This window comes from Castor canadensis, chromosome 2 (assembly GCF_047511655.1).
Source record: "Castor canadensis chromosome 2, mCasCan1.hap1v2, whole genome shotgun sequence".
In the NCBI taxonomy this organism is placed as follows: Eukaryota; Metazoa; Chordata; class Mammalia; order Rodentia; family Castoridae; genus Castor; species Castor canadensis.
In genome coordinates, this window is record NC_133387.1 from 146,266,536 (window position 1) to 146,293,273 (window position 26,738).

Genomic DNA, 26,738 nt, shown 5'->3' on the forward strand with positions numbered 1-26,738 from the left:
AGCTTGCCCTTTTTCGTGCTGGATATTTTTGAGATAGGGTCTCATGAACTATTTGCCTTGGCTGCCTTTGAACCACAATCCTCTTGATCAGTGCCTCCTGAGTAGCTAGTTTACAGGTGTGAGCAACCAGCACTCAGCTTGTAGTATAATGTCAGGTATTTTGATACCTCCAGTGTTACTCTTTTTGTTCAGTATTGCTTTGGATTTTCAGAATCTTTTGTGTTTCCATATGAACTTTAGGATTGATTTTCTTTCTCTGTTAAGAATGTAGTGGAATTTTGATGGAGATTGCATTGAACATAGAGATTATTTTCACAATATTGATTCTGCGCATCCACGAGCACAGGCATCTTCTAATGTCTTCATTGATTTCTTTCTTCAGTAATTTATAGTTTTCATTGTATAGCTTTCACATGCTTAGTTAAATTTATTTCTAGGCATTTTAATTTTTTGATACTATTGTAAATGGTATTAGTTTCCTGATTTATTTATCAGATAGTTTATTGTTGGTCCATAGAAATGCTACTGATTTTTGTATATTGATTTTGTATTCTGCTACTTTGTTGAAGATGTATTTTGGTGAAGTTTTTAGGTCTCTTAAATATAAGATCATATCATCTAGCTGGGAACTGGTAGTTTGCACCTATAATCCTAGCTACTTGGGAGACTGAGATCAAGAGGATCATGGGTCAAGGCCAGCCTGGGCAAATAGTTTGCATGACCCCATCTCCAAAATAACCAGAGAAAATGGACTGGAGGTGTGGCTCAAGCAGTAGAGCACCTGCTTTGCAAGAACAAAATCCTGTGTTCAAACCCCATTCCCATCAAAAAAAAAAAGATCACGTCATCTGAAAATATAGATAATTTGAATTTCTTCCCTATTTGAATCCCTTTTATTTCTTTCTCCTGTCTTATTGCTCTGGCTAGGATTTCAATACTATATTGAATAAAAGTAGGGAATGAACACCCTGTCTCATTCCTTATTTTATTTTACTGTGGTACTGGGGTTTGAACTCAAGGCCCCAAGCTTGCTAGGCAGGCGCTCTACCACTTGAGCCAATCCACCAGCCCTCATTCCTGACTTTAGAGGACATGGTTTCAGTTTTTCCCCATTTAGTATGATGTTGGATATAGATTTATCATATATAGCCTTTATTATGTTGAGGTATCTTCCTTTTATTCCTAGTTTATTCAGAACTTTAATCATGAAAGAATGTTGAATTCTGTCAAAGGCTTTTTCTGCATCTATTGAGATGATGATATGGTTTTTGTCCTTGATTCTTTTTATGTGTTGTATTACATTTATTTATTTGTGTATGTTGTCATCCTTGTACCTCTGGAATGAAACCTACTTGATTGTAGTGTATGATCTTTTTAATGTGCTGTTGGATTCAGTTTGCAAGTATTTTATTGAGGATTTTTGCATCTATGTTCATCAGGGATATGGCCTGTAACTTTCTTTTTCAGATGTGTCTTTATCTGGTTTTGACAATTTTTTTTTTTTTTGCAGTACTGGGATTTAAACTCAGAGCCTCATGCTTGCTAGGAAAGTGTGCTACCTCTTTAGCTAGTCCGTCAACCCTGTTTTGTGTTGGGTATTATAAGGCCTCATGAACTATCCACCCTGGCTGGCTTTGAACTATTTCCCTCCTGATTTCTGCCTTCTGAGTATCTAGGACTATAGGCATAAGCCACCAGCACCCAGCTTTTACCAGCTTTGGTATTTGGGAAATACTGGCTTTGTAGAATGAGTTTGGTAGTATTCCTTCCCTTTGTACTTTATGAAATAATTTTAAGAGCATTGGCATTAGTTCTTTAAAGGTCTGGTAGAATTCAGCAGTGGCTCTACTTGGGTCTGGGCTTTTCCTTGTTGTAAGGTTCTTTGTAACTGTCTCAATCTCTTCTCATTGTAGATCTGTTTGTTGTTCACATCCTTTTTATTCAATTTTGGTAAGCATCTATTTCTTCTTGGTTTTCCAGTTTGCTGGAGTATAGGTTTTTAAAATATGCCTATATGATCTTCTGAATTTCATTGGTGTGTATTGTAATATCCCCTTTTTCATCTCTGATTTTACTAATTTGAATCTTTTCCTTTCTTCTTTTGGTTAGTTTGGCTAAAGGTCTGTCAATCTTTTCAAAGAACTAATTTTTTGTTTCATTGATTCATTGTGTCATTCTTTTCATCTCCATTTCAAAATTTTTCCCTTATTTTTATTTCTTTCTGTCTACTACCTTTGGGATTGGCTTATTCTTGTTTTTCTAAGAGTTTGTGTTGCATCATCAGACCATTTATTTAAGATCTCTCTAATTTTCTGATATGGGAGCTCATGGCCATAAAGTTCCCTCTTAAGACTGACTTTGCTGTGCCCTATAGATTCTGGTAAATTGTGTTTTGATTTTCAGTTGAATCTAGGAACTTCTTAATTTATTTCCTAATTTCTCCAGTGACACATTGATCATTCAAGAGTGTGATTTTTCAATCTCCGTGAATTTGAATGGTTTTTGTGATTTTCTCTGCTATTGATTTCTAACTTTATTTCATTATGGTCTGTTAGGATACAGGGGATTATTTCAATTTCTTTTTGTATTTATTGAGGTTTGTTTTATGACCTAAGATGTGATCTGTTTTGAAGAAAGTTCCATGGGCCACTGAGAAAAATATGTAATCCGTTGCTGTAGGATAGAATATTTTATAAATGTCTGTTAAGTCCATTTCGTCCATGGTATTGTTTAGTTCTAGGAAAGCTTTAATTTTTTTGTTGGATGTTGTGTGTAGGAAGGGTGTTGTATAGAGTAGGGTGTTGAGATCTTCAGCTATTATTGTATCTGGACCTATCTGTTCCTTTATGCTGAGAAGCATTTGTTTTATGAACTTGCGGGCACTGATGTTTGGTGCATACATATTTAGAATTATTATGTCTTCTTTCTAGATTGTTCCCTTTATTAATATGCCACAACCTTTATCTCTTCCAACTGATTTTTGCTAAAATCTCTTTGTCTAATATGAGAATTGCAATTCCTGCTTCCTTTCAATTTCTGCATAACTGGTATATCTTTTCCAACCTTTCACTTTTAGTTTGGGTGTGTCTTTTGTTATGAGGTGTGTTTCTTGTAGACAACAAATTTTTGTATCTTGTTTTTTGATCCAATCATACAATCACTGTCTTTTGATTAGAGAGTTAAGTCCATTTGCATTTAGGGTTATGATTGAGAGGTATTTGGTGACTCATGTTTCTATTGCTTTTTTTTTCCCAAATTTAGTTTCATGTTGATTTTTCTTTACTTTGGCATTGTTCATCTTCACGTTTTGCTGGTTTTCTGAGTTGATTATGCTTGAAACTTTCCTAGCTCTCTCTCAGGGGTTCATCAATTCCCCTTTGAATTTTATTCTTTCCTGACCTCTCATGTTTGTGATCATTTTTCTTCATCTTCTGTGTGAAATATTCACTTAAGTATCTTCTATAATGCAGGCTTAGTGGACGTGAACCACTTTAGTTTATCCTTATCCTGGAAGGTCTTATTTCTCCATCAAAGTTGAAGGACAACTTTGCTGGATATAGTATTCTTGGTCAGTGGTTAGTCTCTCTCAGACCTTGAGTTATATTTCTCAGTGCTTTCCTGGCTTTTAGGGTTTGCTGTGAGAGGTCTGAAGTGATTCCTATATGTTTACCTTTGTATGTAAGCTGGCATTTTTCTCTTGCAGATTTCAGTATCCTTTCTTTGTTGTTTTGGCATTTTAATTGTGATATGATGTGGAAGTTGTTCTTTTCTGGTCCTGTCTATTTGGGGTTCAAAACACCTCCTGTACATGAGTGTCTGTACCATTACATAGACTTGGGAAATTTTCTGATATGATTTCATTGACTAGGTTTCCTATGCCTTTAGTTTGTATTTCAGCTCCTTCTTCCACCTATGAATTCTTATGTTTTGTCTTTAGATGGTGTCCTGGAAGAGAAAAGGTTAGATCAAAAAGAATTAACCTAGAAGGTAACACATATGCACAGGAAATTAATGTGAATCAACTCCCTGTATAGCTATCCTTATCTCAACCAGCAAAAACCCTTGTTCCTTCTTATTATTGCTTATACTCTCTCTTCAACAAAATTAGAGATAAGGGCAAAATAGTTTCTGCCGGGTATTGAGAGGGTGGCGGGGAGAGAGAGGGGGTGGAGTGGGTGGTAAGGGAGGGGGTGGGGGCAGGGGGAGAAATGACCCAAGCATTGTATTGCACATATGAATAATAAAACAATAAAAAAAAAGAAAGAAATGTAGTCCCAAGGAAAAAAAAAAAAGACAGTGTCCTGGAGTTCTTGTATGTTGTAATTATAGGTATTCTTTTTCTCCTTGTGATGGTCTACTTGCAATATCTCCTCTATCTTGTCCTCCATCCGTGATATTCTTTCTTCTGCTTAAACTTGAATGCTGGTGATACTATTCACTGTAGTTCATATTTCATTTATTGAGGCTTTCATTTCTAACGTTTCTACTTTTTTTCATAATTTCCATTTCCTTGATAAATTTTTCTTCCATGTTGCTGACTTTTTTGTCTAGGTCTTGACTTGATTTCCTAACTTCATTTATCTGTTTCTTTGAATCCTCTTTGAGGTCATTGATCATTTTTAACAGTAGGCTTCTGAATTCTTTATCAGAAATTTCAGTCAATTTATTAGCTTTGGACTCAGTTGTTATGGGGTTTTGGAGGGGAGACACTGCCTTGGTTTTTCATATTTAAATTTCTACACTGAGATTTACACATTTGTTAGGCTGTTTCTCTTTTACATCTTCCCATATGTGGAGAACAAGGTCAACAATTCCCCAATGAACCTAATATTTGGTTTTTAAATTTTTTTTACTATAGTACTGGAGGTACATTATGACATTTACCAAAGTTCTTATAATATATCATAGTTTAAACCTAATGTTTGAATGGGTAAGAAACAATTGGAACATTTAACTTACACTAAGTTTGTATGGGAGCAAAACTCTGGCTCCTAGCGGATGCTCTGGAAGCTGAACACTGGTTGAAATGCATCAGGGTTGGAACTTGAGTAATATAGGTGAAGAGCATGGAGAAAGGAGGGAAGTAGGAGGAGAGGAAGAAGGGAAGTGGGTTTAGGAGACAATAGTATGGGAGAGCACTATCTATTTATAACAGAAATAGAGAATGGTTTGGGAAACAAGGAGAATAAAAATTTAGAAACAAAGGAAAAAAGATTCTGACAATAAGAATCCAAAATATGAAGAAAGAAGGAAAGAACCAACTGAAAATGGATTAGATAAAAAGAAGAAAACAGCTTATGTTTCTTGCTGCACAGAAGTGCTGATATTCCCTGCTTTGTCTACTTTAAGTTCCTTTTGCTGTGTTGTTATGGGAACAGCTTCAGGAGAGTGGAGTTGCCACTCTGGATGTTGATGGCCTGGCAGGCCAGTTTTACAGTAGGGAGGATTTTTCAAGGAGAGAAAAGTGGTAGCATAAGGTGCAGGTTGGGGCCTCAGGACAAGGGGGTATCTCCAACTGTGTGGTGGGCACATTCCAGGGCAATTCTCTTAACAAAGCACTTTGCCAGTGGAGTTGTTTTGGAACTTCATGGTCACTGTAGATGGGGATACGGGAGGCTGGGGGTGGGGTGTGGAATCCTTGAGATTTCCTGTTGAAATGCAAAGAGATCTGAGGTAGCAGGGCCACTCATTCTGAGAATGGGGTCTTAGTCAATAGAACTGCTGTCACTGGATATGGTGTGGATGCTGACCTCTGGGCTTTTTACTGCTTTTTAGATTGCCCTGGTCAAAGTCTCTCCTTCTCTCTGTCTGCCTCTAGTAGCAGTCTCCCACATGGACACTGTGGCTGGGAGTCACAGAACTCCCTAGGCTGTGACTTTTCAAATCCGTGGTTTGCTCATTCTCAAAATTCACCTGCCTACAGACCACTCATGAACAGCTTCTGTAACCTAAGCTCTTTGCCAGCAAAGGCCAGGTGCTTTGTTTTAGAAAATTTCCACAGGCATTAGGATGGGACCGCCAACACCATGCTTTTCTCAGCAAACTTTACCTTCTCAGCAATCACCAAGTCAAAGCCTCTCTCTCTCCATGAGCCTCTCATGGTTGTCCCCTCTCATACACTGGGGTCAGACATCTTAAGACACCCTGCGATTGCTCCTTATTTTTGAGACCCAATCCCCAGTAGCTCTGTCTCTATCAGGAGCCTCCTCTCAAGATGGCACCTTGCCCCAGCTCTTGAGGTATGGATAATGAAAGGTTGTTTTCTGGTGCTAGCCTGCAGTACTGGGGAGGTCACTGTCCTGTCAAATTCCTGCACTGGGGTTAGCGTTTGTGGGAAGTGTAGTTAGCTGTCCCACGGCCAGCCTGTTATGAAGGCCACCTGGTTTACCTTGGAATGGAGGCTTTGGCTTTCCCTCCCCTTGGGGGAGCTGGGGCTGGAGCTGGAAACTATTTCTTAATTTACTCTGTTGCCTTCCTGTTTTGTCATATTTTTGAGCTTTCTTGTCCCTCTTTTTTGGTTCTCAGTGCTCTTCCTGTCTTTTTTCTCTTCTATATGTAGTCTGTTCTTTGTTATCTAGACTCATTCCTGGAATCCAATGGAGAAAGTTTCTACTCTTCCATCATCTTGCCTCTAATTCCATTTAACTTGTTTATACTATTCTCTCTTCCTGAAAACTTCTTGGTCTCCCAAGAGTTTCTTATCCTACTGTCCCTTAACACTCAGCTCAAAAGACTTTCAAGGGCCTTCAAACAGACCAATCACTTTGTTATTCACTCATAAAGCACAGTAAGGATTCCATTTTGGTAACGATAAATATAGAACATTTTTTGTGAGATTATTTTATCAATATCTATGTACATGTAAAATCACATGTAAGAAACTCTCTTTTTGCCTGCTAATTACAGTTTCTGACACATAGTAAATGCTTAATTTTGTTATTGAATGTGTTAATGAATTTTAAAAGTAATTAGGAGCCCGGAGCCAGTGGCTCATGCCTGTAATCCTAGCTACTCAAGAGGCAGAGATCAGGAGGATCAGGTTTGAAGCCAGCCCCAGGCAAAAGAGTTCACAAGACCCTATCTCAAAAATACTCATCACCAAAAAAGGGCTGGTGGAGTGGCTCAAGGTGTAGGTCCTGAGTTCAAACCCCAGTACTGAAAAAAAAAAAGTAATTGAGAGACATTCTCTTAGCATAATGAATTTCAGCTAACATCACACTTTATCAAACCACAACTCAAACTGTTTATGAAAAGGAGCAGAAAGCCACCGTGAATATTACTGGTTCGCTTACAACATGAAAATAGGTTAGTAAAATTTATTTTATCGCCACATAGGAGGAATTTTCCTGGTTCTTATCCAAGTAAATTTATACAAATGGGTAATTCTAAAACAGATGTGTCAGAAATGTATTTTTTTTCTAGAGAATAAATTATGTAGTTGAATTAACATCCCTTCAGGATAAGAGGTTGAAGGATGAATTTGTTTTTAATATAACTCAACCAAAGGGGGCAGAATAAAACCAATGTTTTAACTTAGAAGTGAATTGGGATATCTTGGGAAAAAGCAGGATTTCTGGCAACATTCCTCCTCTGGTTTAGAGCCACAACAAAGAAGCTGTAAAAATGTTTGCAATTCCATTTCAATGGTGGAGCAAATCTCAACATACAGACTTTTAGCTATAGGGAAAAAAAGTTGGGAATGATTTTGTACTATTATAAATTGCACAGGACTTCACCAGAGACAAAAGATCATTTTAGATGAATTTCAGTTTTAAGAGGTCATATTTCTGCGTCAGTTTTTTTTTTTTTTCTGCTAATCCATCCTCATATCAGAGAAGCAGCAGATGTGTTTAGAAAAGGAAAATTGGTGGTGTGGTGCTGTAATGAGAGTTTCAGAAATATAACAATTGCTCCACATACTTAATGGAGCAATGCTGCCTCCTCATTTCTGCCCAATGTAAGTTATTCTCAGTTTTTAACAAAACAGAGAACTCCTGGTTCACAATCTTATTATTTGTTTTTTCTGTACCTCTAGACTAGCACAACTACTGTGTAGGATCAGTAGCTTCAATTGTCAGTTCTTCCAATTGTCATTATCTATACTCCAAGTGACCTAGAAAATACATCTTCCAAAATGCTCCCCACTTCTCTTCTTCCACTTCCAAGATTTCTTTTTGGAAGTACTGGGGTTTGTGCTTGCTATGCAAATGCTGTGCCACTTAAGCCATACCTCCAGCCACACTTCCAAGCCTTTGGTTCAGTAAATCAGAGTCAAAGGAATCTGAATTATTATTCACATATTATTCATATTGCAAGCAGCCCAAGTGTCCATTGATGGATGAATGGATAGATAAAATGTGGTACATACATACAATGAAATATGATTCTGTCTGCAAAGGAAGAGATTTTTGACATATGCTACAACATGGATGAACTCTGAGAGCACTATGTTAAGGACAGATGTGTGATTCCACTTATATGAACTATGTAGTAGTCAAATCCTTAGAGACAGAAAGTAGAATGGTGGTTTCTGGGGAGAGAGGTAAAGAAGAGAGGAATAAAAAATAGCTTAAGGGTATGAAGCTTCAGTTTTGCAAATTAGAAAAATTTTAGAGATGGATGGTGATGATGGTTGCTCAACAGTGAGAATATGATTAATACCACTGAACTATACATAAAAAATAGTAAATATGATTACTTTTATTTTATGTATATTTAAATACAAAAAATTCCCGCATTTGGGAAACTCTGGCCTCAGTCATTAGTTTAGGTTCTTCATTATTGATTGTCATAACGTTTTATTCATTCATTTTTATAAATATTAAGTACCTGTCATGCACTATGCATCATTCTAGGTCAAGAGATAGATACAGCCATGACTAAGGTAGCAAAGTTCCAGTTTTTAGAGAGTCATAATTCAACTGTTTATGATACTGTGTTTGTAGGGATTAGATTGTGTAGTGTGGGATAGAATCCAATTTCACAGTGGCTTTAGCACTTTAGACATTATTCTCTCTTATAAAATATCTATTTGTCAGGTACCCAGGATCCCTTGAACTTTGTTCTTTGTCAGCCCTAAGGGATGAATGTATAAGCATGGTCCAAAGTAACTGCTGAATAACTGGTCTTTGAATCTGTATTTCTAGTGGCAGGAAGAAGAAAAATATAGTCAAAAAGGCATAATCTTTGCTTTAGGGATACTTTCTAGAAGTGATATCCTATTGACAATTAACGTATGGCAGTGCATAGCTGCGATGAAGGCTGGGAAATGCAATCTCTGTTCTTAGCAGGCATGTGCCTTGATAAAATTCAAGGGTTCTATTATTGAAAGAGAATGAACATCAGAAGAGAGCTATCAGATTCTGCTAGTATTTTTCCAGCAAATCTTGAAACCTTTGAAGACCAGGTCTCTTAAAGTTTAGAAAAAGAAGAGCCTCAGAGGCAAGGTAAAGGGAGCATTGAAGATGGTATTCTTCTGAACATCCTACTCATCCCTTGAACAACCTTCTTCCTATTAGGAACATTTCTTTTTCATCTGTAGATCCATGAACCAAAGAGACAAAATATCTCTCCTGCGTATTCCCAGCATACAGGAATGGCACAGGCCTACAATGACTTCAGTAGACACTGCCTTTCAAAAAGAGGGAAAAAAGTAGAAGCACACAGAAATCCATAGCAATTTTGAACTCTAGCAAGATGCATGTTGCCAGTGGCTTCATTAGAGGACTAGTCCTACCACCTGGGAATGAGTCAACAGGGCTCTTAGCTCTACCTTCTGGGCTCTTGGCCTCTTTTATTTTTAATAGGGAATAACCCACCTTCACCACTGAACAGTTTTCTCAGCCTATTTCTGCCCTTAGAAATTTGAGAATCTAAAAATCTCTTCATTGTTTCTATATCCTTTAGTCCAAGCTGACATAATTCTTTAAAAATCCTTGTGAGCTTTTTATTAATCAAATTATAATCTACTTCATTAAACATAATTCAATCCCAAAGATCTCTTCATGATAAACTTCCCTGCATTGCTCTTCCTAATGGGCCCTGAAAGGACAATACCTTTAAGATTCTTAGAAGGCCTTTTTTAAATTAAGATGATCTGTGGTGATATGTTCTTAAGAACTTTAGAGGTCTTAATTATTTTCTGAGGAACCATTTTTGAGTTTTTATAACAATGAATTTTATAGTTCTTTCATGTATTTGATCTTTGCTGTGAAACTTTGGCTTAATTGACAGTCTCAGAAACATTAATGATATTTTTGCTTTTAAATTGAGTTTTATATTCATCTTACTTTCTTCTACTTTTAGTTTAAGCAACAAGAAGATACCAAGTGGTACCCATAACATTCTTCCAGGAAATTTCATTAGCTAAATCATCTAGTTCATTAAGTGTATTTTCTACTTTTTACCTAATTACAAGGACCAGTGTTGCTAAAATTCTGCCACTATGGAATAGAGGTTCCTTTTCTCCAATTTCTTTTGTGATTTGCCTGCCTGGCACAAACTGCATTTTCTTCTGGTAAAAACGCCTTGAAAGAATCCCCTTGCAAGTCTTGGCAAGAGTCAATCATACTAACTGTCCTCCCTTATTCTGACCCAGAGATGAGTAGATGGATGACCCAAGAATGACAAGTCCGTTCAATCTCTCCAAATTAAATCTCTAGTAGAGTAAGATAGGGTAGAAAATGGCTGAGATACAGGCATGATGGTACATGACTGTAATTCCAGCACTCAAGAGACTGAGGCAGGAGAATGGTGAATTTGAGACCAGCTTGAGCTATGTAGTATCAAGAACCTAAGAAAAAAGAAATGAAGGAAGGGGAGGAAGGAAAAAACAGAAAGAATGAAATAATTTATCCTGACAATAGTGCCATGAAAAAAACTGACCATTATTTCCTACTACCTGAATACTGAGAAATGTATTGATTCTTGTCTTTCCCACAGTCTGTCACTTAGCTTTGCTTTTATCTCTTTGTTCTACTCCTCAACCTTGAGCATATTCCTTGTTTTGTTTAAAATAACCAGAGTGAATTTCCTTTGTTTGTGGGAAAACTGAAGTAGAAATTGATTCCCATATGCAACTGTTAAAAGTGCCACTTAGAACAACAACGAGTAGTTGGGAGGTCATGGTGAGGTAGGAGACAGAGTGGATTTCCCTTTCCTGAATGAGAAGATGACTATCTTCATAAGAATGTATCTAGGGACTCAAGCAATGTGTCCACCCGGGCTGAAGATTTGAAAGAGTCAATAGAAAAATTTCAGCTGGTTAGATCAGGTTGGTTTTTATAACTCAAGATAAGTTACTACAAGTAAGAGCCAACTGGTTCACCAGAAAGCAGAGAGAGAGCAGCAGCTAAGGAAAGCCTTTTCTAACTGTGGCCTGTAATCAAAGAGGATTAGTAGTCAGATAATCTTTTGAGCTGAATTCTCTCACCCAAGATAAACTTAAAGTCCAAGCTTTGGGAAACTTAAGAAAATATAAGATAGAGTTAAAACAAAACAAAAAAAAGATAAGAAGGGATCCTGGAAAACCTTTGCTAATCCCTTCCTCTGATCTTTTCTTGCTTGGTAAAGGCTTTATTTAGCCCCCATTTTAGAGTCAAATCACTGAAGTAAATAGGGAGCCCAGATTAGTTTTATCTCTTTCAGCTCAAGCTATTGCTTATCATTGCACCAAGAAAATGAACAAAATGAAAGCTTTGTGGTCAAGTGCTGAACAACGGGCAGAACTCTAAGGTCTGTTGCTGTAAGAGAGAACATCCTAGTTAGTGTTGGATGTGGATGGAGATTGCTGTAAGAGAGAACATCCTAGTTAGTGTTGGATGTGGATGGAGAGCCTACCAGTTCTCCAAGGAAATTGTATTCCTAGAAAAACACTGATAGACCCAAGGCAACCTCTAGGCTCTAGGACTCTTCAATAGAAAATATAGTCCTAAGTTAATTTATCCCCACAAATGATCCTCCCTACTGTCCTCTTCAGATGTGACCACAGTGGGCACTGGACACTGACTCTGTTCGTAGAGGAGAGAACTAGAGTCAGTTACTTGGTCAGTGATCAAGAGATTCATTCCATCACTAGGGCAGAGAGAATTTGTTATTGGTAAGTACCACTCTAAGCTGTTTTTCCCACATGGCTTTCCCTTCCTTTCCCACATGGCTTTTTTTTCCCCCTTTAAGGTATCCTGATATTCTTCCATCATTGTAAATAAGGTTAAATTTATCATTTGGCTATAGGTTGCCAATACATAAAGAGCTATTCTAGACCAATCTGAGAGTGATGCATGTTGCCAAGATATTCTAAAGTTGGAAGTAGTTCCTGCCCTAGAACCAGCAGAAGGAGGGAGTTTTCATATTACATAGAAGAGTTGCATTTCTGTGGGTTGTAACAGTTACGACATTGCATGTGTGAGGAAGAGAGTGTGTGTATGGATATTGAATGGTCAGGAGGATTATACTAGATAAATTATTATTTTTACTTGTCCCCCATGTTTCCTTTGTAAAAATCTTTCTCTTCCCAGGCTTGAGTCAAACAATTCTGGAGCTAAACCTGTACCTCTCTTCCTTGGTTGTCCCATAACCCAGACCTCGTACATAAACTTACTCTGACTCAAGGAATGATTTAGGAAAGCTAACGTGACCCCAGTCAGATCAGCAGTCAGTCACACAGTTTTTATGGAATGGTTGGAAGAAATGCTTTGTACACAAGATTGGTTAGATAAGTTTGCAGTTCTCAGGACCAGCCTGCCACCATTTCTCAGGGAAAGTGCTTGGGAATGAAGTTTGGGTGAAAGATAGAGAATAAGAAAGAGAATGAGAACCAGTGAGTGTCGTTTTTGCTTAGCCACTTGGAGGAGGCATAGTGGACATTTGTCCGGAGTACAGCACCTTGTGAATACTCTCACTTTAGTTAGGGAGTCTCTTTCCTTTTGAAATTAGACATCACAAATCATGTTTTCTGAGCTGTCCTGACAGCTGAGCTGAGTATATGTCCTACCCTCCACCATACACTCGTGTGAAACTTCCCATGAGAGCAAAGTGAGAAAGAAATCCCATGTGGAAACTACTTTTGTTATTGAGAATGATGCCACTCTTGCTGGCCTTCAGAGGGGGCACTGTTGAGTCCCTAGCAGCAGAGCTGATAGGAGCACCCACATCAGTACAGCTAAGTTCTTTCTGGTGGTGCAAAGTGCAGCTTTGGGTGATGGGAAGTGGAGGCAGCCTCAGGTCTTCAGGGTCGTTGTGATGCCTGTTTTAGGCGGTGTTGGGAATATCAGCTTTGAAACTGGCTTTCCAGCTCTCTTGGCAATACTGGGACCTACCAAATACTGTTTAATAAATTTATTTTTGGCTTATCCAACCACTTAGGTTTCCGTTACTTTAAACTAAAACTTCTAGTATTAATGTAACAATGAGTAAATATTTGATATGTTAATATATAAATGAATGCATGAATGAATGCCAGTTCTCGAGGTAGACATATTCATTATATTTGTATTAGTCATCTTTGCATTACTACAAAAGAAATAGCTAAGGAAATCAACTTATAAAGAGAAAAAGTTGATTTCACTCACAATTTGAAGGTTTAAACCCAAAATCAGGTAGCCCAACAGTTTGGGCCTCTAGTGAGACTGGCACAGGGTGGAGTAAATTGCCCACATCACAAGCCAAGATACAGAGCAAGAGGACAGGACCAGGGTCCCATGACCCTTTTCAAGGGCATGTCTTCAATGACCTAAGGACCTTCTACAAGGCCCCACCTCCTAAAGTTCCATTACCTCCTAATAGCACCACTCTTGGGCCAACCTTTTACATTGGGGCCATCAGAGGACTCTTCATCCAAACCAAACCACAGTACCATTGTGCAGATGAAAAATAGGTCCACAAACATTTAGTGCACCCTGCTTTTAATATTAATAATTATAACTAATATTAATAAGCTCATACAGCTAATAAACCCTGGAGCAGAGACTTGGATTCTAATCTTTTTGTTTAAGCTCCACAATCCATGCTTTTGTAGTATGTCATTTGAAGCATGCTTTCAGAAGAAGTCTTGTGGCAGATAGAGCAGATTGACTTTTCAGAATTCATTCCAAACTTCTAGTGTGCCTTCCCATGCAGAATCTAGGAAGTTTAAAAGTGACATTTCAGACTCACTTGCAAGTTGGAACATGATTTAAGCTTACCAATTAGATGCACTTGTGTGCAAATTGAACACAGAACTGACTTAAGCCTGGTGCCAGTGGCTCATGCCTGTAATCCTAACTTGGGAGGATAAGATTGGGAATATAAAGACCAGCCCAGGAAAATACTTTGCAAGACCCCATCTCCAGAATAACCAGAGCAAAATGAACTGGAGGTGTGGCTCAATTGATGAAGCACCTGCTTTGTAAGTGAAAAAAGCCCTGAGTTCAAACTCCAGTCCCACCAAAAAAGAAAAAGAAAAAAAGAAACTGATTCAAGTAGAGAGGAAGCAGCACTGAGGCTTCATTCTGATAGCACAAATCAGGTCCAGTTTAGTTTGGAGCCAACAATGGAAGCCAAAGCTCTCTGATTTCTGCATTGTAGCAATGCAGTGTGAGCTTGGAGTTGGCAGGTGGCACAGCAACTTCTTAATTCCCTAGCTTCTTGATCATTGCAGAGACATTCTCTAGACAGTTGGTGCTGTACTGGAAGCATTGCTGAAGGACTAGCTCTGAGTCCAACAATCTCTCTTCTAACTGTGAGCATCTGATTCTCTGTACCCAGTCCTTTACCTTATGCTTCTAGAGTGGCTTCTATCACCTGCCTCTCAATCCCATGTAAAACAGCATGCACAGGAGAGCAGCAGGGCAGAACAAGTATTGCTTGTGGGTCTGATACCAGTGGGAGGGAGAGGATGTAGGAAGAATGTAGGGGAGGGTGAACATGGTGCCAATATTGTGTACACATTTATGTAAATGGAAAAATGAGACCCATTGAAGCTATTCCAGGAATGGTGAGAGGGGGATAAATAGAGTGACAGAGGGGGTAAATTCAACTATGATATCTTGTAAGAACTTCTACGAATGTCACAATGTAATCCCCAGCACAATAATAATAAAAATTTTAAACAAATAAAAAGATAAAGCAGCATGTATAGAGGTCAAGGACTACGTAACCAAGCAGCAGTATTCAGAGATTCTCAACTTTTCTCATGGTTACACTTAAGAGGGGCAGGGGAAGAGAAGTATACGTTCAGGGTGAATTTAGACAGTCTAGTAGTAAGTACCATGGCCTTTTCAGCCTTTGTACACTTGTTATCTCAAGAAGTTGAGGGTATCAGTCAAGATACTGACAGGACACAGATGCCTCATCCACACTGGAAGATTTGGGAAGACTTAAATAAAGATTATTTTTTAAAGAATGGACAGGGCATAGAGGACCACAAGGATTGTATAATGGCCCTAAACCTGAAGCAGCAAGTGGAGGGAAACCTGGAAACAGCCAGGTGTAGAGGGTGCCTTCCAGGGGCTGTGACCCATGGTTGAGAAATGCAACTCACAGGCAGAGAGCCAACAGGGAGATACCTCCCAGTCTGCCCTCCTTTCAATCTCCTGCACATTAGCTGGAAGCCAGAGGAAAAGAAGCTGTATTGTAGTCCTTCCAGGACAGCCTTCCAAGGTGGACAAAGATGGAGAATAGATCTGAGAAGTAGCATTCCAGGGAAAACAAACAAAAAACTGCCCAGCATAACAAGCTATCGTGAAGACTATAAGTTGATTTTTTTTTTAATCCTCACAGATTGAATTCATTCCTTTTAAAGATAGTCACCATGATCTGCTCAAGTGATCTGAGGACATTTTACTTAGTTTAACCCAGAGTACTATGGAATGCAAGAAGTGGAAGTCACCTTAGAAATCTTGCTGAACACCTGCATTTCGTAGGTGAGGAAACTTCAGAGGAACATGAAACGAATTGCTCCAAAGTCACATATCCAAAATAGCTGCAGAACCAGAAGGTACCTCCAAGTCTAAGGATGTCCAGTCCAGGGCTTCTTCCACTAATGGCAGCTAAATCCATGTTGGATACAAGTTATACTTATTCTAAAATGTCAGGCTGTGATGCAGCTGCAGTCTGCGTCTCAACCATCCTTCAGTCTTGGTTTATTATTCTCTTCATTTTAAACATTTACCTGAGAAGACGAATTCCAAAGATACTCTTCCTAAAAATAACTGAAAGACACACTGGAAGAAATTAGCATAGTGTGTTTTTTATCCATAATTTACAGTGTGTAATCTAAAACTGTGTGACAAAGCAATGCTTGTAGTGCAGAGAAAACTCCCCTTGGGATATTTGGTTCCATTTAAAAACACCTCGGTATGAGGGGATGAGGGAGCAGCAGCCTGTGACACACTTCCATCAGGGCAAAGTGTTATTCCAGTGATTCACAGCAAGAAGCCTGACAAACACTTTGAGTCGATATAAAGGTTCTTGCCATCAGGATAAAATGAGAATTGCAGTGGGTGGTCCCATTCTAGCCTCATGCCTCCTTCTACTTCTGTCCTGGCTTAGGTAGTTGCCCTGGAAACAGTGGGGTGGCAAACAAAACCATTTGGAACAACTTTTTAAAAAGCCTTATGCATGAAGGCCTAGTTTTTATTTGCTGCTGCCTTTTCCAAAGGCTTTCTTCCCCAGAGAGGATGTGCTCTTTGGACTACCTTGAAAGACGATTCATTCGAACTTCTTTGGCAAGGTCCAGTTGGATGGCTGGCCACAGTTTGGCAAGCAGCAGGGAAAAGGGGCTTTACTGATTGTTATTTAGCTTTGGATCCCCACACAGATGGTTCTGATCTCCTCCTCCCCCACCTAAGAATTTTTCTAAAATGACACCCAAGTTTTTCTTGGCAGAAGTTATAATTCCTGGCAAACAGTTCACTGCAGCTCTAATTATGATGACAGCTTTAATGGGGAAGATAATCATATTAAATGGTTCTTACTCAGTTCCATGTGATGAATTAGTGATTACCATGAAATGCATTAAACAGCCAAAAGTAAAAGGAAAGGATACTGTACTGTGTTACAAGTTGAGGTTTGAGGAATTCCAAAACTGGGTGGGACACAGGGCAAAGTGACCTTCAAAGAGGAGATGTTGATTCTAACATCTCTTGTAACTTGTTTATTAATTAAGAAAGCCCATTTGGGGCTGGATGTAGCTCAATGGTAGAGTGCTTGCCTAGCTCATGTGAGGCCCTAGGTTTGATCCCCAGCACCAAAAACAAAAAACCAAAAGAAAAACAAAAAAAGAAACCCCATTTTCCTATGTGTCTGTTATAGGAAAAATTATCCTGACACTTGTTAAAATAGTAAAGAAGGCTTGATCCAAGATTATTGCAATAGAGGTGTAATATAATGGTCAGGTTCTATTCTCAATACAAGGACAAGTAAGGATTTGTAACCAATAAGTAGAGTGACCAAGAGGAGATATCAAGGGTAAAGGGGTTTTTGCTGAAGGCAAGGCAAGGTTTTCAAGTAACAAAGGAAAAGGGATGGAAATTTAACCATATATAAAGGGTGATCAAGTATCAAATCTTCTCAACAGGTTTACTTAGGAGTCTTGATAAAACTGGGCCAGGCAAGCCAAAGACCAGACAGGAAAGGTAAAGGCCTCATCGAGAAGAGGATTTAGAGGATCTGAAAAGGTAAAAATAGAAAAGAGGAAGGAAAAAAGAAAGCAACAAAGAATGAAGGAGGGAGGGAGGGAGGGATGAAAGCTTGTAAAATTGTCTTCCATACTCAGACTATTTTGAATACTGCTACACATTTGTTTGGGAGGGGAGTGTGGATAAAGTTGGTCTTTGAAATAGAGAAAAGACATTTAGGGACAAGTATTTAGGAGAGAATCAAGCTGAATAATATTGTCATGCCTTAAAGCAAAGAGCTAATGTGTGGTGTATAAATAGGGTGACCATCATCAACCCATTTTGCCTGGCACTCTCACAGCTTTAGGAATGGAAATTTATTTCAATTTCAGGTAAACCAAAAAGGTATGCCTAAAACTGTCATGGTTTTACACTTCCATGTCCTAGGAAACCCCCTAGTCCTGGGCAGATCTCGATGATCCATCACCCTATTTGTAAAACAAGGTAATTCCAACGGTATTTGGAGTGAGAACACAAGGTGAACTAGATGTCCAGCTGTGACTATAAGGATTGTGTTTAAAAACAAAACAAAAAGGCCTCATTCATTTAGTCACATATTTTGTTGGTAAATAAGTACTCAACCTGACCAATATTTGGTTAATAGTACCTTTACTTAGATATTCTGGTTCAAATACAGTGCCAGCCATAGAAAAGCTTATTTATAAAATTAAAATATTCATGCACAATTATGTATGTTTTCATTTTATATTAATATATCCCTTAATGTTTTACTATAAAATTCTTACCAGGAAAGGAGACACACATTTAATTTTTTTATTTGTTTATTTGTAAGCAACAATAAATGTAGTTACTATGTATAGTAACCAAAGTGTGTGTGTGTGTGTGTGTGTGTGTGTGTGTGGTCTTCCTTGGGGATGCAACCTTCTCTATCCTCTTCTTTAAATCCTACCTCATCTGCACTGTCATTCATTTTCCTAAGGGATGTGTTGTTCCTTAAGGAACAACATGGAGAAATGAATGGGGTTAGATGGCAAAGCCTTGTTCAGAAGCCCTATTACTGCTGCTTTGATTAATCAATAACTCTTTATGGTTACATTATTTTATCTTTTTTAAGTTCATTTTACATATTCCTCTATTTGTGTAAGGCCCTGCCTCCTTGGGAGGGGATGTGGTAGTGGTAGTGGTAGTGGAAGCCTAGGACATATCTGAGGCTCTTTGGAGCTAAAGAGGTGGAGAATCAAGAGGAAGCATCTTAAGGAGGAAGCTGAAAAATAAAAACCACTTAGTGCTAGGGGAAGGAGAAGAAAGGAAGAAGGAGGAGGAGAGAAGAAGAAAAAGAAGGAGGTCCAAATATGATTAGGAACCCCAAGTGATGACAAGCAGGATAGAAATATAGCATAGAGGTAGAAGCTGAAAAATGTGAAGGTAGTTTTCTTGGTTTTTTTAATAGGGTGCCATAGCCTGATTGGGCAGAGGCCTAACCAGGCCCGATACTTCTACTTCTTACTCCCTTGGACTGTCTTGTCCAGTTTAGCTGCTGCAAAGCCTTAACATTTAACATGGTTTGATGGGTTCTCAGTTGAGGTGAGAGAATTTCATACATTCATTTGTCTAGCTGGTATTCTTCCTGATGGACAAGTACAAGAACTAGCTGTAGCACTGCCAAGAATCCACAAGCTTTCGTCATATTCCTGGGCTCGTCTGACTCAGTTATCCAGGCAAATCATTGGATTCTGAGCCTTCAAAAAGGTCTCAGTGAACCAGGTGAACAAGTGTTAGTGGAAATAGTTCTCAAGTCTACTTTTATTAAGAAAGTAGGAGTAGTTGGGCACCAGTGGCTCACTTCTGTAAACCTAGCTACTCAGGTGGCAGAGATCAGAAGGATCGTGGTTCAAAGCCAGCCTAGGCAAATAGTCCATAAGACCCTATCTCAAAAATATATATATATATATATCACAAAACAGGGCTGGTGGAGTGGTTCAAGGTGTAGGCCCTGAGTTCAAACCTCAGTATCGCAAAGTAGAAGCAACTAGATGACAGCTATGGCATTTCTTATCATCATATTTATGAGGGTTTTTTTTCCTTTTCTTCCTATATGATGAAAAAACTGAGTTTAAGTTCTCTTATACCTTACAACTTAAGCCCTGGCTCTTCTCTCACTTATTGAAATATTTTTCATTACCCATTCTCTCCAGCATCTCTACATATCCCACCCTTTTCTTGGCGGTACTGGGGTTTGAACTCAGGGCCTCATGCTTGCTAAGCAGGTGCTCTACCACTTGAGCCATTCCACCAGCCCTTTTTTTGTGTTGGGTATTTTCAAGATAGGTTCTTGCAAATTATTTTCCCAGGTTGACTTTGAACCATAATTCTCCTGATTTCTGCCTCCTGAGTAGCTAGGATTACAGACATGAGCTACCGGCGCCCAGCCTTACATATCCCCTTTCTATTCAATCATTCCATCAGCATATAAACATGTTCTCTCCATAGATGGAGATGATGGATAGATAGATAGATAGATAGATGATAGGTAGATTGAAAAATTCCTTTCAAGATACACTAAAAATGTTCTCCCCATGTAAGGTTTCTAGTGTTCAAAAAGAGAGAAAGAACCTCTACTGACCAAGTAGCCAATCTTGCTCTTTCTCCTTTACATTTATACACACAATAGATAGATAGGTAGGTAGATAGCTAGATAGATAGATAGACAGCCATCTTAAAATAAATATGCCATCCCTAGAATCTGTGGACTCCTCTATCTAACCCCTCTTGTTATTTAGGTCTCTTTACATCATCATTTCTAAAATGACTTGTCAATACTCACTGTCTCTTCTTCACTTCATAGATTTTATTTTTGGTTTTTTGGTGGGACTGGAGTTTGAACTCAGGTGCTCGCACTTGCAAGCACATGCCCTACCTCTTGAGCCATACCTCCCACCCCTTCACTTCGTAGTTTTGGTGCATCTTCTCCAACCATGTATTGTTACCTGTAACTGCACTGAAGCCATTCTTCTGAAGATCACCAGTGAGCTCTGTATCTCCAAATCCTCTAAATGATTCGTAGTCTTTCTCTTTCTTGACCTCTCAGTAGTCTCAGTCAGGCACTGGATTCTGGGTTTATACACACACTGTCTTAGTTTTCCTTCTACATCCTTCATTGCTTTCTTTGCAGTCTTCTGGCTCCTTTTTATTTCTAATTCTAGAAATTGTTTAAACTTCTTCTGTTCTTTAAATACACTCACTTTATAGGAGATCTTAGCCAGTCCAATGGCTTTAACTCCTGTCTCTCTGTCAATAACACCTAGATCTATGTTCTCCAATCCTGACATTTTCTTGAGCTCCAGACTTAGCAGATCCTTCCACCTACTTGACATTTCCATTAGACATCTAATAAGCATTTCAAATTGAACACTTTCAGAATAGTTTGATCTTATCTCCCAAACTATTTTTCCCACTGTTTTCTCCACTACAGTTATTGACATTATCATTTTTCCAGTAGTTCAGCACATAAACTTAAGGCTTATTTATTCCTTTTACACCTAGAAAGCACAAGAGTCCAACTGTGTGAGCTACTGCCTGACCTGGTTACCTCTGTTAGTGATGATCACAACTGAATATCCTCGGAATTCCCAGCAGATGATTGATTTCCAGCAATGGGCTGTAGTCTTCCCTTATGGTTCTATGACTTCCAGGACTAAGTATGAATGGTAAGTCCAAAGTGCCTAAAGAAGGTGGCTGGTACAAACTGAGTTTCTATATCTAATTTAGCTACTCCTTCCTCTGTGACAAATGATTCCTGATCATTAGGAAGGTGAGAAATTGAATTTTCCACTAGTCAGTTTTGTACAAAAGGAAACCCATATGTGAAATCATCAAGATAGGACCTCCTGGGGTCTAATGTTTCCCACATCAACGGTTGGAGACGTGCACTGGGGTGGGTCAGGTAGATAAGGGTAAGATTGGAGGAATTAAGCGAGGCTTTGTTAGAAGGCTGAATTTGCATCTGAGAGCCGAGAAAAACTTCGTTCTCTTTTGAGAATGTCAGTTTTTTATAAAAGCTATGGTAAGACATGTGTAATGGATCACGTGAGCTCCTACTTCAGGAATCTGAGTACTTGAAGCACAATGCACTGTCTTAGCTTAACAGAGTTCAGTCTAGGAATTCCTCCATCGTCTTGGACATGTACTTTTTAGGACTGGCCTGCAGGTGGTAGTGTAGCCCACAGAGGGCTGTATAGACACTACAATGGGATGTTAGGTCCAGATAAATACATTAGGACTTTGTCCAAGTATATCTTGCCTCCTTGATCCCGGATATGATTCACTAAGCATGAGAAGATGACTATGGCAATGCATAAGCTAAATGACACCATACTCTGTCAGATTATTCCTCTCCCATTGATCTCAAAACACTTGGACTGGTAGGCTGTGGTATCTATAACCTCTTCCATGTCCAAATAGGAGACCAGGATATAAATTCCATGTAAAGTTGTTAGTGTCCATAAACAAAGGGAGTCTATGAGTTAAGTGGCTAATTCTGCTATGATTCTGGTGTAACTGGCTCTCAGACTCAGCTCAGCAGGTTAGTATCTGTTCCTTCTCCCCAAGTACTCCAAATCTGTGAAAACTTGTGAATAGAATTGCTGTCCATATCTGCTTTCTAAGGACAACTAACACATTTACAGTGGAGTCACAAATTCACTTACTCTGTATTCAGATATCCAAGGAAATCATAGCTTCTTTATTTTTCCATTTATCTGTTCACGAAGAGGGAATTGGAAAAAAGAACCCTAACCTGTATTCCATTCAGTTAATCTTAGTTCCATTCAGTAATTCAGATGACCTCTTCAAGTGAATTCTCTTTAGCTTTCTTTGGTAAAATAATAAGCATTTACATTCTCTCTCTGTCACCTTGTTCTCCTCCAAGTTAGTATCTATGTGTAATGGGTTCTATAAGAGTTTGGATAACTCCTGCAGTGGAGGTGGGATTACCTGGATCCTCAGTGATTTTCTTATTTCCTGGACTGGTGACCACTAAAATGCTGTTTTTCCAGTCTGAACTTTTAGGTAATTATTTCTGGAATTTGTGGTTCTGGTCAGCTCAAAGTTCCTCTACTCAGCTTCTTCTTTGTTATGACCAGAGGCCTCTGAGGTACCTCTGTGCTCTCAAAAACTTTGTGTCTTATCAGAACACACAGGACTTGCTGGATCATCTGTATAACACCTAGTCATGTGGGCCCAGGAGTGATGGCTCAAGCTCATCTGTCAATCCTCCTCCTACTACCACCTCCTCATCACCACTCCTTGCCAAGAATCTGTCCTCTGGCCTTCTTGCCTCTTTGTCTTTCTTATTTCTTCCATAATCCTTTGGAATTGGGTGGGGCAGTCTTTAGGCAATTCATTCATTCATGCATTATCTTTATGTTGGCCGAGCAATGAGTCTCCTGACCTAGCTTTCATAGGTAGGAAGGATATCTTCTTTGCACCTAGAAAGAACACTATGACTTGAGTACCCTCCATCTTTGTTCTTGATAAATCTAAGCTTAGGAAATCCTTCTGCACAATGTCTCAGTCTGTAGAATCATTGCAAAATATAATCAAAGCATAAAGGTCAGAATTTATTTTGTTGTTCTAGAGCTACATTGTCCAATCTGGCAGCCGCTACTTTCAGGTGACTAGTTAACTTTAAATTTTAAATAATTAAATAAAATTTAAAAATTCAGGCCCTCAGTCATTCTGATCACAATTCAAGTTTTCAGTAGCCATATGTGTCTTTATTGGCCACTATATTGGGCAGAAAAGATTTACAGCATTAACATAATCATGGAAAGTTAAAGGTACGTACTGGCAGAGTGGCTAAGTTGTAGAGCACCTGGCTAGCAAGCTTAGCAAGCATGAGGCCCTGAGTTCAAGCCTCAGTACCACCAAAAAGAAGTTACAAGGGACAGCTATTCCAGAGGGTATCTATCCTTCTCCCTCTCCTGAAGCACTTTATTTGTCTGGGAAGCTTCCTGTAAGAATATGGCACTACATCTGAAAATATATTTTGAAACAATTACTTGTAATGATTCTTGCTCTGGACTCCAAAGACTGGGTTAGTCAACAAGCCCCACCCACTTCCCCAAGTGCCAGTGTTGTTCTCAACATTGAGTAAGAGGAGGCTACATAAGTTGGGGAGCCCAGCACACTTTTATTTAAGAATTATTTAAGATTTCAAATCAGCAACATCGGAACATTAACCCAAGGCCTGTGTTTTCTGAGTGAGCGGCCCAGTGTGGCTGCATAGGTCTCACCTATGAAGCTGGCCTCGTTCTAAGATAATCACGCCCAAAAGAGAAATCAAGGCAGCTCTGCAGGCTTACTGGGGAATTTGCTAATGAGCAGCAATGCCAGAGCCCACAGCTGCACTAGTGCTGGCCAAGCTCAGATGTTAATTCAGACAGCTACTCAGGGAATGCCTGTGGCTAAAGGGAGCTGCCCAGCCAGAAAGAAGTGGCAGGAAATAAGGGCCCCATGTATTGGAAAGCGCACTGCTGGAAAGTCTGGGCATGTCAGCTGCTTCCAGTTGCATATGTTTCCATCATAGCTAGGGATGGGTCCAGCTGGAAAGCTGAAATTTGTCACAGGCATCATTTGGGAAACTTTTGGAGTACAGGAAAAAGACAACATACCCAGCACAGAGAATGACGTCCTCCTTTCTTACATGGAAGTGAGCTGCGCACGGTGTCCAAGAGCTGGTGTGCAGGAGAGGTCTGACCTGCCTCAATCTGAGAGAAAGGAGAATTTGAAGTGAGGCTAAGATTACATAGATACTTAGGACTTCAAAATGAATCATCAGTGCAGAGGAGCAAGACAGAGAAAGAGAATCTGCTTGTAAAGATGCTGAACAGAAACTGAGGAAGCCAGACAAAAACAGAAGAGCTGAGGTGGAAGGTGAGACTTCGAAGTTGTAAACATTCTGTAAAATATGTAAATTAACTCCCACGGTTTTGTAGAGCAGAGCAGATTGGAACCTACACATACAAGTGCTGGTAGAATGCAACAAAAATAACTTTTAAAGAAAGAGTTGAGTGCAAAAGGAAGAAAAAAAGGTTTTAGAATAAAGACAGAAAACAAAATAACTGTGGGTTCAGTCTGAGTTGACCCCTCATTCATTTGATGATCAGTGTAAATGGTTATTGTTCGGGGCTTTCTTCTGGTGCCATTGTCTCTCATACTGACCTTGGCTTTGGGCAGGTGGGGGCTGACCCAGAGCCCAACCAGTCCCCTGGCCACCTTCTATGATTAAGGTCCAAAGCTGAACAAGTAAATTCTCTGAGCTCCCTGAGACCAGGTTCTGGGGGCCCAAGAAACATCCTTGAAGGAAAGCTCTTGAAGAGCTACCCCTGGATGAAAAAGAAGTAGAAAAGTCCAAACATCCACTTTGTGAAAGTAGTAGGGAAGCCTGGGGCTTTAATTTTTCACTAAGGTCTCTAAATTTTACTCCTAACCTCTAACTTCCAGTAGAGAAGACAGGGGAGAATTAAAAAAAACAAAACAAAACAAAACAAAAAAACAGATCAGCCTAATAGAAAGTAAAGAAGAAAAAAGAATCAAAGTCAAAGATTGATAAGTAAAAAACACAACTTAAATCATATTTCAGTAACTGAATTACATGTAAAGATACTACATTGAACTTGCCAAAAAAGGATATGGTCTTGCTATGCTGCTCAAGCTGGCCTTAACCCCCTGGGCTCAAGAAATTTTCCTTCCTCAGCCTCCCCATTGCCTACTGACAATGTACTACTGTGCCAAACTGAGATACTCAGCATTTTTAAAAGTTCAGCCATGTATTGCTTATAAGAAGCACACCTAAAACACAGATGTTACAAAGAGGTAATTATGTAAATAGACAAATAAAATGCACTAGCAACATTTAACAGTATTATCATTGATTTATTAAAATTTAAGACAAAAATATAAGGAGTAAAGAGGATCATTATATAATGACAAAAAGATAAAAGAGTAATTCACATTAAAGAAATAGTAACGGCTGGCAGAGTGATGAAAAGTGCTACAGAATTGGGCTGGGCTGTGAGTGGCAGAAGACTCTAACCTCTGTAGACTTTTATTTTTCTCTCAAGTAAAACACTAGTGGTCCATAGCTAAGATCCTTCTATCATTTTATTGTTCTGTATGATCTTTATTCCTATGATTACCTCAAGTACAACACAATTTCTTTAACTTCAGTCCTTACATATGCATTTGGGTGGCAGGAAGAAAAAAAAGGGGAAAGTGGTTATGCTTTCACTTTAAGAGATATTACTAGAATTTGCATATGTGACTTCTACTTACATCCCATGGCAAGAACCAAGTATGTGCCCTCACTTAGATGAAGGAGCTTGGCATATGAAAGCATTTTAGTTGACAGGTGTTTCCAGAGGCCAGAGAGAGATTCTGCTGAAGAAAAGAGAAAGAACCAATGTAGAAGAGGACCCAGCAGTCTCTTCCACATTTAACTACCAAAAACCTACAGAAAATACAATACTCCATGGAAAACATTAGAATGTGCTCTTCGGCATCAGGAGCAAGTCAAGACTTCTCTTAAACATTGCATTAGAAGTTCTAGCCAGAGCAATACTAGAAGAAGAAGGAGAAGGAAAAGGAGAAGGAGGAAGAAGAAGGAGGAGGAGGAGGAGGAGAAGGAGGAGGAGGAAGCAGAAGAAAGAAGGAAAGAAAATTGACTGTATTTATAGACTAGAGAAATATTTGCACAGAAAATATAGGAGAATGTGTGTAGATAAACAATGCAAACAAACAGGAGAATTCAGCATTGAGGATGAATGTTCAAGGTATGAAAGGAAAAACCTAATGAAGCATATGCAAGACCTATTGGGCAAAATTACAAAACACCACATAAAAGATGCACTGGAGAAAAGATGAGACACTGAAGGATGGCAAGTTGCTGTGTCAGTCTGTCAGCTCTCCTATGAATGTGTAATGAATCTATGAATTGCTGTAATTCCAATCATAGTCCCAACTGGCATTTTATGGAATTTAACAACCTGACTCCAAATTTCATGTAGAAGATTAAAGAGACAAAGCTGGAAAAGATTTTTTTGTTATTTTTTTTAATTGTGGTGC

The 26,738-nt window shown here is 39.0% G+C and overlaps 1 long non-coding RNA gene across 1 annotated transcript; it reads right to left on the reverse strand.

Moving 5' to 3' along the window:
* Window positions 1-13,896: 13,896 nt before the first annotated feature.
* On the reverse strand, window positions 13,897-26,101 carry LOC109695235 (uncharacterized). Its single transcript, XR_012442132.1, has 3 exons — window positions 25,950-26,101; window positions 24,287-24,382; window positions 13,897-14,118 (listed from the first exon to the last, which is right to left on the reverse strand). It is a non-coding gene; the product is annotated as an uncharacterized lncRNA (long non-coding RNA).
* Between the last annotated feature and the right edge of the window lie 637 nt (window positions 26,102-26,738).